This window comes from Hyla sarda, chromosome 7 (assembly GCF_029499605.1).
Source record: "Hyla sarda isolate aHylSar1 chromosome 7, aHylSar1.hap1, whole genome shotgun sequence".
Classification (NCBI taxonomy): Eukaryota; Metazoa; Chordata; class Amphibia; order Anura; family Hylidae; genus Hyla; species Hyla sarda.
In genome coordinates this window covers 37,804,985-37,816,892 of record NC_079195.1, presented here as the reverse complement: position 1 = coordinate 37,816,892, position 11,908 = coordinate 37,804,985, and the positions used below count along the sequence as shown (strand labels likewise).

At 39.8% G+C, this 11,908-nt stretch overlaps 1 long non-coding RNA gene across 1 annotated transcript; it reads left to right on the top strand.

The window, feature by feature from the left end:
• Positions 1–1,166: 1,166 nt before the first annotated feature.
• LOC130281636 (uncharacterized) lies at positions 1,167–9,578 on the top strand. The gene is made up of 4 exons (XR_008846063.1): positions 1,167–1,260; positions 2,707–2,790; positions 4,950–5,081; positions 9,303–9,578. It is a non-coding gene; the product is annotated as an uncharacterized LOC130281636 (long non-coding RNA).
• Positions 9,579–11,908: the final 2,330 nt, after the last annotated feature.

Sequence of the window (11,908 nt, the reverse complement as noted above, 5' to 3'; positions counted from 1 at the left end):
GGCCGACACGCCCCCTCAATACAACTCTATGGCAGAGCCGAAGCGCTGCCTTCGGCAATCTCCGGCTCTGCCATTGAGATGTATTGAGGGGGCGTGTCAGCCACCGCTTCGTGCCGGGGTCGACACCCGCTATCTGGGCGGAGAGCCGGGGCCCCGTACAGAGAGATCGCAGGGGGCCCCAGCGGTCGGACCCCCCGCCATCTCAAACTTATCCCCTATCCTTAGGATAGGGGATAAGTTTTTCACCACTGGACTACCCCTTTAAGCCTGCAGCGCCTGGAACCATTGGTCTTTTTTCCTACCTACTTTGCATGCTACTACAGGACAGCTCTCACTGACCCCTGAAGACCATCCGGCTGAGCAGCAGGCTACATCAGTATACCTCTACCTTGAGGTGATATGCGCTAAACTTTCTGCCATAAGGTTAGCGGCCATTTTAAAGGGGCTGTAATACGGGACAACTGTATAATCACCATTGTCTGTTGGGTAATACACGAGGCGACGTACGTAGTCTTTTCTTTTTCTACATTTCACAGGTATTAGACAGTGTCATACTTATTGTAGGCTCCAAAAATGAATCACTATGTTTAATAGAATAATAGCATGATGTGTCCGCCATGTTGTATGTTCTAAATAGACCACAGTGTATTCTAAAGTTCTTCTCTACAAGTGCCCGTCTGGAAGAAGAATACTTCTTGTCTCCTTAGATATTTATGGCTGTTTCAGGCAATATATTAACACAAGAGGATTTCTGCAGAAATGGGATAGAAGCTTAAATCAACCGAGTAAGGCCAAAAGGTAATGAGAGGATTTTGGTTTTTACTTTACTGATATGGTTCATGGAAAGGTTTCTGCATCTACTTAGGGTACAATGCAGTGTCCGGGTGCCCATGTCTCAGCTACTAAAGTACTGTACGTAATAGTATGTATAGTAGAGAATATCATGCGTGGATGAGGAGTTTCTCTCTAAGTATTAGTATCTTTATTTGGGTATCATATGGGGGGGAGGGTTTATCAAAACCTATCCAGAGGAAAAGTAGCTGAGTTGCCCATAGCAACCAATCAGATCGCTTCTTTCATTTTTCACAGGCCTTTTTAGAATTGAAAGAAGCGATCTGATTGGTTGCTATGGGCAACTCAGCAGCTTTCCTCAAGACAGGTTCTGATAAATCTCCACCCATGAGTCTACCTTGTACACATTAACACTTTGTCTGCTGCACTGCCATTTCTGATACTCTGAAGTATTATGGATGTGCTAAGGTTAACATTTTGACTCTTTACTGTCACTATCTGTGAATTGCATTTGTATCGGATGAGTGGAACATTGGTCACATGATTTACCTCAGTCATCTTCTATGTAGAAATGTCTAGAAAGGTTGAGGGAGGAGTTCCTAACTTCTCTCCCCATAGGGCTGGGGCCAAACCGGTTTAGTCTGGATGTAGCCAGATTAGCATGAGGAAGTATCCCAGCTACACTCCCGCTGGGTTTACCATATAATGTACGGGAAAAAAAACAAAAAATTATTATTTCTGTGAGAAAATTGCAAAGGAAACCAAAAATTTTGGAGGGTTTTGTTTTTATGCTGTACACTTTATGGTAATAATGACATGTTTTCTTTATTCTGTGGGTCAATACGATTAAAATGATACCCACGCTTATCTATTATTGTACTGCTTTTAAAACAACTTAAAATTGCCCTATTTTGACCCCCTTATAACTTTTTCATTTTTACGTATATGGGGCTCATTTTTGTTGCTGTGATCTGTTTTTTTTTTAATGTTACCTCTTTTGCGTACATGTGACTATTTTATCACATTTTATTTAATTAATATGATGTAACCAAAATGCAGTTATTTTGGATTTCTTTTCTTTTTACGTTTACACCCTTCACCGTACGGGATCATTCAAATAATATTTTGATAGTTCGGACATTCATGTACATGGCGATACTAAATATGTTTATACATTTTTTTACAGAGCTTTTTCACAATTTTTTAAAAACTTTTTTTCACATGTATTTCACACTTCGTTTTTTCAAATTTTTTTTTACTTTTTTCACATTTATTTTACACTTTTTATGTATTCATAGGGGACTATTTATAGCAATCATTAGATTGCTAATACTGTTCAGTGCTATGCATAGAGCATAGCCTTGATCATTATAATTGGTGATCTTCTTCTCTGATCTGCTCGATGTCAGACCAGAGAAGAGTACCCCGGGAGAGAGGCAGAGGCAGGTGAGGGGACCTCCATCCGCCATCTTGGCTGATCTGATCATTGCGGCCGTGCCGCGGGTGATCGGATCAGCCTTTAGAAGCGCCACACTGCCGCAGATGCCGTGATCTGTAATGATCACGGCATCTGAGGGGTTAATGGCAGACATCAGCGAGAAACATTAATGTCCACCATTACCAGCAGGTCCCTGGCTGCTGTTAGCAGCCGAGACCTGTCAGGCATGATGCCTGGTGTGCTAAATCCCAGTGCATCAGGACTTACATTTATTTTCAATGTCCTTAAGGGGTTAAATATTTATTTTCTAATGCTAATGCCAGGGTCACGCAGTCCACAAATTTAAACTTATTTATGAAAATGTATATACTTTATTTTTATAGATAAGCAATCCAAAAACTTCCTTTGGATAGGGGATAAGATGTTTAAGGGCAGAGTACCTCTTTAACTCACTAATTTGGGCTTTCTCCTGATAGGCCTTGTTCTTCCAAATGGTGGATCCATCGTCTGGGTGTATCCTCAGCTGCCTCAGGTGCCTGTGCTAGGCCCCACTTCTAAAGGTGCTTATTATATTGCACTGTAGTTTACTGTATGTTGACTTATAATGTACAGTGATCCCCCGACTTATGATGGCCCCGACATATGATCATTTCAACATATGATGGCCTCTCAGAGCCCATCGTATGTTGAAGGCAGCCTCGTCATATGATGCTGCTGTGTGTTGGGGCCATCGTACAAACAGCTATCTGACAGCGCTGACAACTTCAGCAAATGACAGATAGTTGTATAATGTGCCCCGTTCTGCCTCCTGTTACTCACATGCTGTCCTGCTAACTCACGCAGGCTTCCACTGTGAGCTCCGTGTAAGCCCCGCCCCCCCAGTGCAGCTATAGCCAATAGCCTGGAGCATCTTGCTGCAGGCATCCAATGAGCTGCTGGCTGCCCTCCCCTTCCTTTCCTATAGAGCTGTAGTCGGCAGGATCATAATGGAGGACATTCTGTCCCCGCCTGAAGGTATTTAAAGAACTGTACAGTACTGTATGCGATGTCACACATCACATACAATACATATACACACTATACACCCCATACATCAATGTTTCCCTATCAGTGTGCCTCCAGCTGTTGCAAAACTATAACTCCCAGCATGCCCAGACAGTCAATGGCTGTACATGCATGCTGGGAGTTGTAGTTGTGCAACAGCTGGAGGCACCCTGGTTTGTTAAACACTCCCCATACACTCCTCATACAATGGTCATCCCAGAACCAATTGTCAGTTTCCCATAGAGATATGTATTCAACATACAATGGTTCCGAGGCCCCAGAACCAATTACTATTTTTACATAGACTATGTACTCGACATATGATGGTTTCAACATATGATGGTTCTCCTGGAACCAATTAATATCATATGTTGAGGGACCACTGTATTTGTTATGTTGCCTTTAATAAATGTTAAACATGCCTTTAAAGGGCTATTTGAGTGGAAAACATTTTTTTTTTTTATAAATCAACTGGTGCCAGAAAGTTAAACAGATTTGTAAATTACTTCAAATCTTAATACTTCCTTTACTAATCAGCTGCTGTATACTACAGAGGAAGTTGTATTTCTTTCGGCAGTTCTTTTCTGTCTGACCACAGTGCTCTCTGCTGACACCTCTGTCAATGTCAGGAATTGTCCAGAGTACAAGCAAATCCCTATAGCAAACCTATCCTGCTCTGGACAGTTCCTGACATGGAAAGAGGGGTCAGCAGAGAACACTGTGGTCAGACATAAAAGAAAAGAACTTCCTCTTTAGTAAACAGCATCTGATAAGTAGTGGAAGGATTAAGATTTTGAAACAGAAGTAATTTACAAATCTGTTAACTTTCTTTCACCAGTTGTTTTGAAATAAAATTGTTTTCCACTGGAGTACCCCTTTAAGGAGTGATGATGCAGAGTGAGTCATGTGACCCTGATGCCCAATGGAAGGCCCCCTAGCAAAAGCCTTAAGTAGTGTAGGGTGGAGGAGATAGTTATAGCTAAGGTACAGTGTGGAGTGGAGTAAGGAGAAGTCTGTGGTAACCTGAAGGAGTCCTGTGGAGAAATAACAAAGTCTGTAACTACGCATCTACAAGTGCCCCACCGCACAAGTCCAGTCTGGAAGTCAAGGACAGCAGGAGATAGAAAGCCTCAGGAAACTCTTGGTCCCAAAGTCTACAGTCCAAGCCTGGCAGTAAGCTAATTCCAGGGAAGCACTACAGCTAGTCTCAAATCAGCCTGGGTGGTTTTAAAGTCACAAGTCTAAAATCTAAAGTCCAAAGTACACAGTAGCTAAATTTCAGTCAAGTGAAAAGTACTACAAGTCCAAGCAAGACAACAGGATCCATAAGGTTACATTTCCCCTGCTCTGATCTGTACTGTAAAGGATTATAACATCTATCCTCACATCAATAAAAGGCAGTTTTCCGTAACCCTGCACCTGGTGTCTTTATTGCCCAGTGCTTGGCCCAGGAGAGCTGCTGAATCCTTGGAGCGTGGTGGTTAATGCTACCCTGGCATCACAAACTGTCTATTTGTCACCATCACAATAGCCAGCGTACAACACCCCAATTAGCCCCCAACAAATATATATTCAATACGTGAATTGTGCGCTGTAAATAATATTGAAATATACCTTGATTGATATTGTGTATTGAAAAATACTGCATTGCATAATTTTTAACACTGCCACTCAGCCTATCACCAGCCAAGGTGGAGCACCGCTGCAGCCAGCAATTAGCTAAGCGGCATTGTGACGTGTCGGGCCCCAGAAGCAGGAAGAAGATCACACAGAGAACGGGACAGTGAGAACAGCGGCAAAGGGGGAGGTAAGTCAATGTTTATTTATTTTAATTGCGGTAGCCCGGACATAATGAAAGAATAAAAAATTTAGCTGGAATATCCACATAGGGGATTATAAGGGTCCTTGTTAAGATCCACCAAAGAAATTGTGGAAGCCATGTTCCGTATAAATGTATCAATTTAACCAGTTTTGAAACATTCGCCTTCCGTGTATTCTCCCAAGTGGTGGCTGCAGGTGGACATATGTTTAAGGCTGCGTTCACACGGCTGTCTAGACCCGTCCCATTCTTCTCCCGTCAAAAATAAAAACGGACTTTAAAAAAAACGGACAATAACAGATACAAACTAATGTTATCCGTATATATCCGTTTGGAACCGTTATTATTCAGTTAATAAACCCCCAAAAATATTTTTTTTTCTGAGCATGCTCAGAAGTAAAAACAGATAAAAAAAAACAGATGCAAACGAATGACATTAAATGCTCATCCGTTTTCCATAGACTTCAATGTTAAATTTACTGTATCCGTTTTTTCTTCCATTTTTTTGATGTGCTGCTTTTTCTGTCTTCAAAAAAACAGAAATGAGTGCAGAGGGTTACAAACGGATGTAAACGGATTGTAAAAAAATCCAATTGACATGAATGGGATTTTTTTAAAACCGTTTTTAATCCGTTTACAGTCTGCAAGAACGGAACCAAAACGGGGATAAAAAAATGGGGACAGACGGCCGTGTGAACGCACCCTAACATATAACTCCTTGGCTATGTAAAGGCTTTGGGGCTCAAAAAAGCAACAAAGATATCGGTATGCTATATAAGTCTAAATATTTTGGATACTCCAGGTTGAAAATCAATCTCCCATGTTCCCGAAGGCCTCGTAAAGTCTTCTGTTCTATATATTGGATGCAGAAATTATGATGCACCAAGATGGCATTTCCGCTAAAAGATTAAGTATCATTTTATAAAGACTTTTATAACCTTATGTATCAGGTTTAGCTTTTGTCTTAGCTTTACGTTTTACGTTTTTGGAGCTTTATTAAAGAAAACTGAAAATTTGTTGGAATTTTTACATCTCTGGACAAAGCACAAACCTCTCTTCATAAATTCTTTGCCCCTAAGGTTTTTGGGAGGGCTGGGAAAAGTCAGAGACAATTTCTCAGCCACTTCGCCTCCTTCAAAGGCTATTCCAGAGGCTCCTTCAATTCAGATAACATCAACATTCACTACCCCTTCATTCTAACCAACACCATTCTTCCCCAATAGATCAAGATCCTGGAGACCCAGAGGAGGTTGTGGTTATACCAGACCTTCTACAGGTAAATTTAATCCCTCTATTTTCTTCCCTTCTTCCTCTAGGAGGAAGACTCAAACATTATGTTCACATATGGGAGTCCATAACATTGAATTCCTGGATTCTCAATACAGTCTCAGGTTACATGATAGAATTTATATCTCCTCCAGTTCTTCTTTCCCTCTTCCAATTCGTTTTTCAATTCTACACGAAAAATGTATAGATTCAGAAAGAAGAGATCTTTTATCAAAAGGTGCCATTATTCTAGCCCCACTTCACATTACAGGCTTTGTCAGCAATCTTTTCCTGGTGAAGAAAAAAGATGGCGGTCATTGACATACCATCATTTCAAGATGGAAGAAATCCATCTTCTTTGGGATCTTTTAATCCAAAACGACTGGTTAGTAAAAGTAGACCTGAAAGATGCCTATCTCACAGTACAAATTCACTCTTCTCACCAACATTATCTCCAATTCTTTTGGAAAATGGCAATGGCAGTTCACTTGCCTTCCATTCGGCTTTTCATCTGCCCCTTGGTGCTTCACCAAGTTACTGAAACCAGTGGTATCCCTACTCAGGAGCAGAGGTGTACACCTCATTATATATTTAGACAATATCCTCATTATGGCTCAATCCCAGACTCTTCTTAATTGTCATCTCCAGCGGACTCTATCTTTTTTGACCAGTCTAGGTTTTTCAATCAACCTGAAAAAATCTGTATTGACCCCTTCAAGGGAAGTAGAATTCCTAGGTTTTACTGTTAACACTCAGCTAACAAACTTAAGTCTACCTATCAAGAAATTACAACTGATTGGAAATTAGATAAGTCTGTTCTCAACAAACAACAAATATCTCTGAGAACTATTGCTCGCATTGTAGGACTACTGTCCACATCAATACAAGCCATAATTCCGGGTCCACTACATTACAGGGCTCTACAATGCCTCAAAATCCAACACCTCAGAGAACGTTTATCCTATTCAGACATAGTCCAACTCTATCCAGAAGCCAGAGAAGAACTCCTTTGGTTGCTTCATCATATCCAACTTTGGAATGGCAAGACAATTTTCAATTGTTTCAATTGATTATAGAATCCGATGCCAGCCTTTTAGCTTGGGGAGCCTGCTGCAGAGCTCAGTCAACAGGTGGCAAATGGTCAGAAGAAGAAAAACTTCTTTACAACAATTGTTTGGAATTATTAGCCGGTTTCTTTGCCATCAAGAGTTTTGCAAAGTACAGATCGTATTGCTGTATCTTACTACATATGGACAATATTCCTGCTGTCCAATATATTAACTAATTAGGAGGTACAACTTCAAAGATCTTGTTGGACCTTACTCAGAACTTATAGAATTTTTGTTTAGACAAAAATATTATTCTAAAAGCAGAATACTTACCTGACTTTCCCAACAATGTGGCAGACTGGAACACTCAGTTCCTTACAGACCACAGTGACTGGAAGTTAGACCCTCAGATGTTTAATTCCCTCAATTCTCATTGGGGTCCCATCTATATAGATCTCTTTGCATCACGTCTGAACCGCCAACTCTCCTTCTTCTTCAGATCTGGGAGTTGATGCATTTCTTAAGTTATGGCCTTCAGAGACCCTATACACGTTTCCACCATTTGCAATGGTTCTGAGGGTCTTTCCCAGACAATCAACCATCAATTGACTTTAGTCTTGATAGCTCCTTGGTGGCCATGCCAAGATTGGTTCCCTCAAATTCTGAACCTATTAATAGATTACCCGATTCTTCTTCCTTCCTCTCCTCTGATCCTTCAAGGTCTTTCAGGGAATCCTCACCCTATAGTTCTTTCAGGAGGCATACTATTAGTAGCTTGATTCATATCAGGACACTCTCATCTCACATCGAAATTTCACAATCTGCTAAAGACATCCTTTCGGAAGCCTGGGCTCCAGGGACGAGGAAAGCTTACAGATCAGACTTTGGGTTCATTGGTGCTCTCAACGACATCTGGATCCCAATAATACATCTATCTCACATATCCTGAACTACTTATCTAAAGCATTTGATTCAGGTAAAGCCTGTAGAACCATCAACCTATATCGCTCAGCTATTTCTTCAGAACACAAACTAGTTGATTCACTCCCCGTAGGAAAACACTGTCTCGTTTGTAGACTTCTCAAAGGAATACATTTTTGTAGACCTCCTCGTGCTAAATATCAATCTACTTGGGACGTTTCTCTCATCTTTAATCTTTTTTCTTCTTGGGAAGATAATAATTTCTTATCCTTAAAATTCCTGTCCTATAAATTGGCAGTTCTTTTATGCTTAATCTCTATTAAGCGGATTTTGGATGTTAGGGCCCTAGATATATCACATAGATCTTTTACCCTTCAAGGTGTCCCCTTCACCATCTCTCGTCGAACTAAATCAATACAGATTCAGTTTTCTATTCTTTTTTCCTTCAACACTCTAAACTTTGTGTAGTTAGATTTCTTCAGTCTTATGAATTCTAGATTTCTTCAATTCGATCCCCTAATTCTTCGCAACTTCTTATTTCCTACTGCAAACCTCACCTTCCAGTATCTTTCCCTACTCTTTCCAGATGGGTTAGACAGACTATGGCCCTAGCAGGTATTGACATATCTCAGTTTGGCACTTACTCAACCAGAGGAGCTGCTTCTACTAAAGCTATTCAATCGGGGGATCCCTTTCTGATGTTCTGAAAGCCGCAGATTGGTCTACAGAATCTACTTTTAGAGCTTTTTATTATAGACCAGAATCTCATGTCTCTATGTCTATGTTATGATACTGATAATCAATTAGCTTTAAACTTGCATTATATTGGAAGTAGGAGCCTCCTGTCGGAAATAAAATTAAAGATTTTCCTAGTAATTATAATGGAAAATATTGATTTTATTAACGATAGGGGGCGAGTAATATCCCTCACTAATTTCCCAACAAACTACTATTCATATATTTTCTATATCAGCCTTTTAGATCCACTTACCTGATACGATGTCCGGATTGGTGGTCCTCTCTGCAATCAAAATTTCTTCAAGTTCCAGGTGTCATCGTCATCCTTTCAATCTTCATCCTTGGAGAAAGAAGAAACTGTTAATTACTTCCGTTCATCATGTCTATACAGTTCTACTTACAGTTTATTTACTAGCAGATATCTCATCGAGAAAGAAGGAAGTGTTCACTGATTACAGACCTTTTATGAACTATCCCACATTTTGATTGGATACTCTTCCTCACTCATGTTTGGTTGTCAAATAAAGTGTATTAACTTTCGTGTATTAACTGTTTCGCTGCTGGGAGTTAGTAAAGAGGAAGAAATGCATTATATTACTCGCCTCCTGTCGTTAAATAAAATCTATATTTTCTGGCAAACCTTTAATTTTCTTTGTTATAATTCAATGACTGCATACACTGAAGTATTGTGGCTGTGTAAGGGTTAATATTCTACTCTTTGCGGCCATCACTGGAGAGCTGTATTTGTGTGTAAGGATGTATAAATAAATAATCACATGACTCACCTCAATGAGTTTCTATGTAGAAGCTACTAGAAGGCTGAAGGAGTTGTCTCCAAAGACCAAGCCTCTTTGCCCGGAGGGCTGAAACAAAGTCAGTTGAGTCTGACTTCATGCTGCATAGACCTGTTTAGTCAATGTTTATACTGCTAGGCACTGTCATAAATAGTTTAGGCCTAGTCAACTACCTGTTCAAATTAAAGCCTACTATAAGCAAGTACAGTGCTGGGTGCTACAATTTTACCTGAATCAGACCTGAGTTGGATCACAGTAATAACAGCTCAGTGCGGTGTTCAGGAGATTTTCACCCAAGACTATCTCCAGTCCATGCTGAGAGGGCAATTATCTCCAGAGGCATGTCGGAGGAAAGCACTGAGCCTGCCCTCACTCACCAAGCATTTACTTCCTCCCTGAGTCTGCTGTGCTGTGCTGTGTATTTTCATCCAATCACTGCAGGCTGCTCTGTAATCCCCTCCTCTCTGTTTTCAGACAGGAGTCTGACAGAAAGGACAGGAGTAAGCACAGAGGAGTACTAGTCCAGCCCTCACTTACTGGACTTTGTCCCAGCCTGTTCTTCAGCTGGGACAAAGATGATGCTGCAGGCGGACAGGATTATTTTCTGGATAATATGGGGACCCCTAGTGGTCTTATTTTTTTATAAGCCAGGATTTCTATAAAATTGAAATAACATTATTTTATGAAGTATTATGTTAGTGTTTTTTTCCATGATGTACAACATATAAAAAGTTTTTGGTTTTGACAGTGCACATTTAATTCAATTTTTCTGCTCTTATGACTGTGCAGAAAAGCATAATTCTCAATGCAGATGTGAGCACAGTCTTATCTATAAATCCTACTTAAACTGAATCTGTCCTCCGTAGCACAAACATGTAAAGGAAACTCACATTTATGGATGATTTGCTGAGTGTTCACCGTATTATTTGATCGCCCTTGAAAAGCGAATATCAGAAATACAAGACCTTGGCATAAAGCTGAAATCTGAGCCGGTAACAATAGCAGAACTTCATCTATGCTGATATGTTTCCCGGTGCAGGGAAGAGACTCAAAGTTCAATAACATTCTGGAGCCCATTAAGGTGTATAAAAGAGAAAAATGTGTTGTTGCTCATAACAACCAGTTCACGATCAAAACTAACCTGAAATGTTCTTCGTTTAATCTCATAAATATGCAAATGCCTTGTTTTTTGTTTTTTTTGTTGTTTTTTTGTAGGACTGGTTGAACTTTTCAGTGGCATCTTTTTGGCATACATATACTTAAGTTTTTACGCCCATGGACATTTCTACATTTTGTCATGCACAACCCAAGAAAGAAAAAGGAGCCACTTTTCATGAAAATAACCATAAAAAAATGGTAAACTTTATTGAAAATAGATATAAAAAAATCATGAAAAATCATAAGAAATAGTAAATGCAAGGAGAAACAAAGACATCAAAAACTGAGGCGACATCACCAGATACCCCACTTAACCCCTTAAGGACCGGAGGTTTTTCCGTTTTTGCATTTTCGTTTTTTGCTCCTTGCCTTTAAAAAATCATAACTCTTTCAAATTTACACCTAAAAATCCATATGATGGCTTATTTTTTGCGCCACCAATTCTACTTTGTAATGACGTCAGTCATTTTGCCCAAAAATCTATGGTGAAGCGGGAAAAAAAATCATTGTGCGACAAAATTGAAAAAAAAAACGCTGTTTTGTAACTTTTGGGGGCTTCCGTTTCTACGTAGTACATTTTTCGGTAAAAATGACACCTGATATGTATTCTGTAGGTCCATACGATTAAAATGATACCCTACTTATATAGGTTTGATTTTGTCGGACTTCTGGAAAAAATCATAACTACATGCAGGAAAATTAATACGTTTAAAATTGTCATCTTCTGACCCCTATAACTTTTTTATCTTTCCGTGTATGGGGCGGTATGAGGGCTCATTTTTTGCGCCGTGATCTGAAGTTTTTAATGGTACCATTTTTGCATTGATAGGACTTATTGATCACTTTTTATTCATTTTTAAATGATATAAAAAGTGACCAAAAATGCACT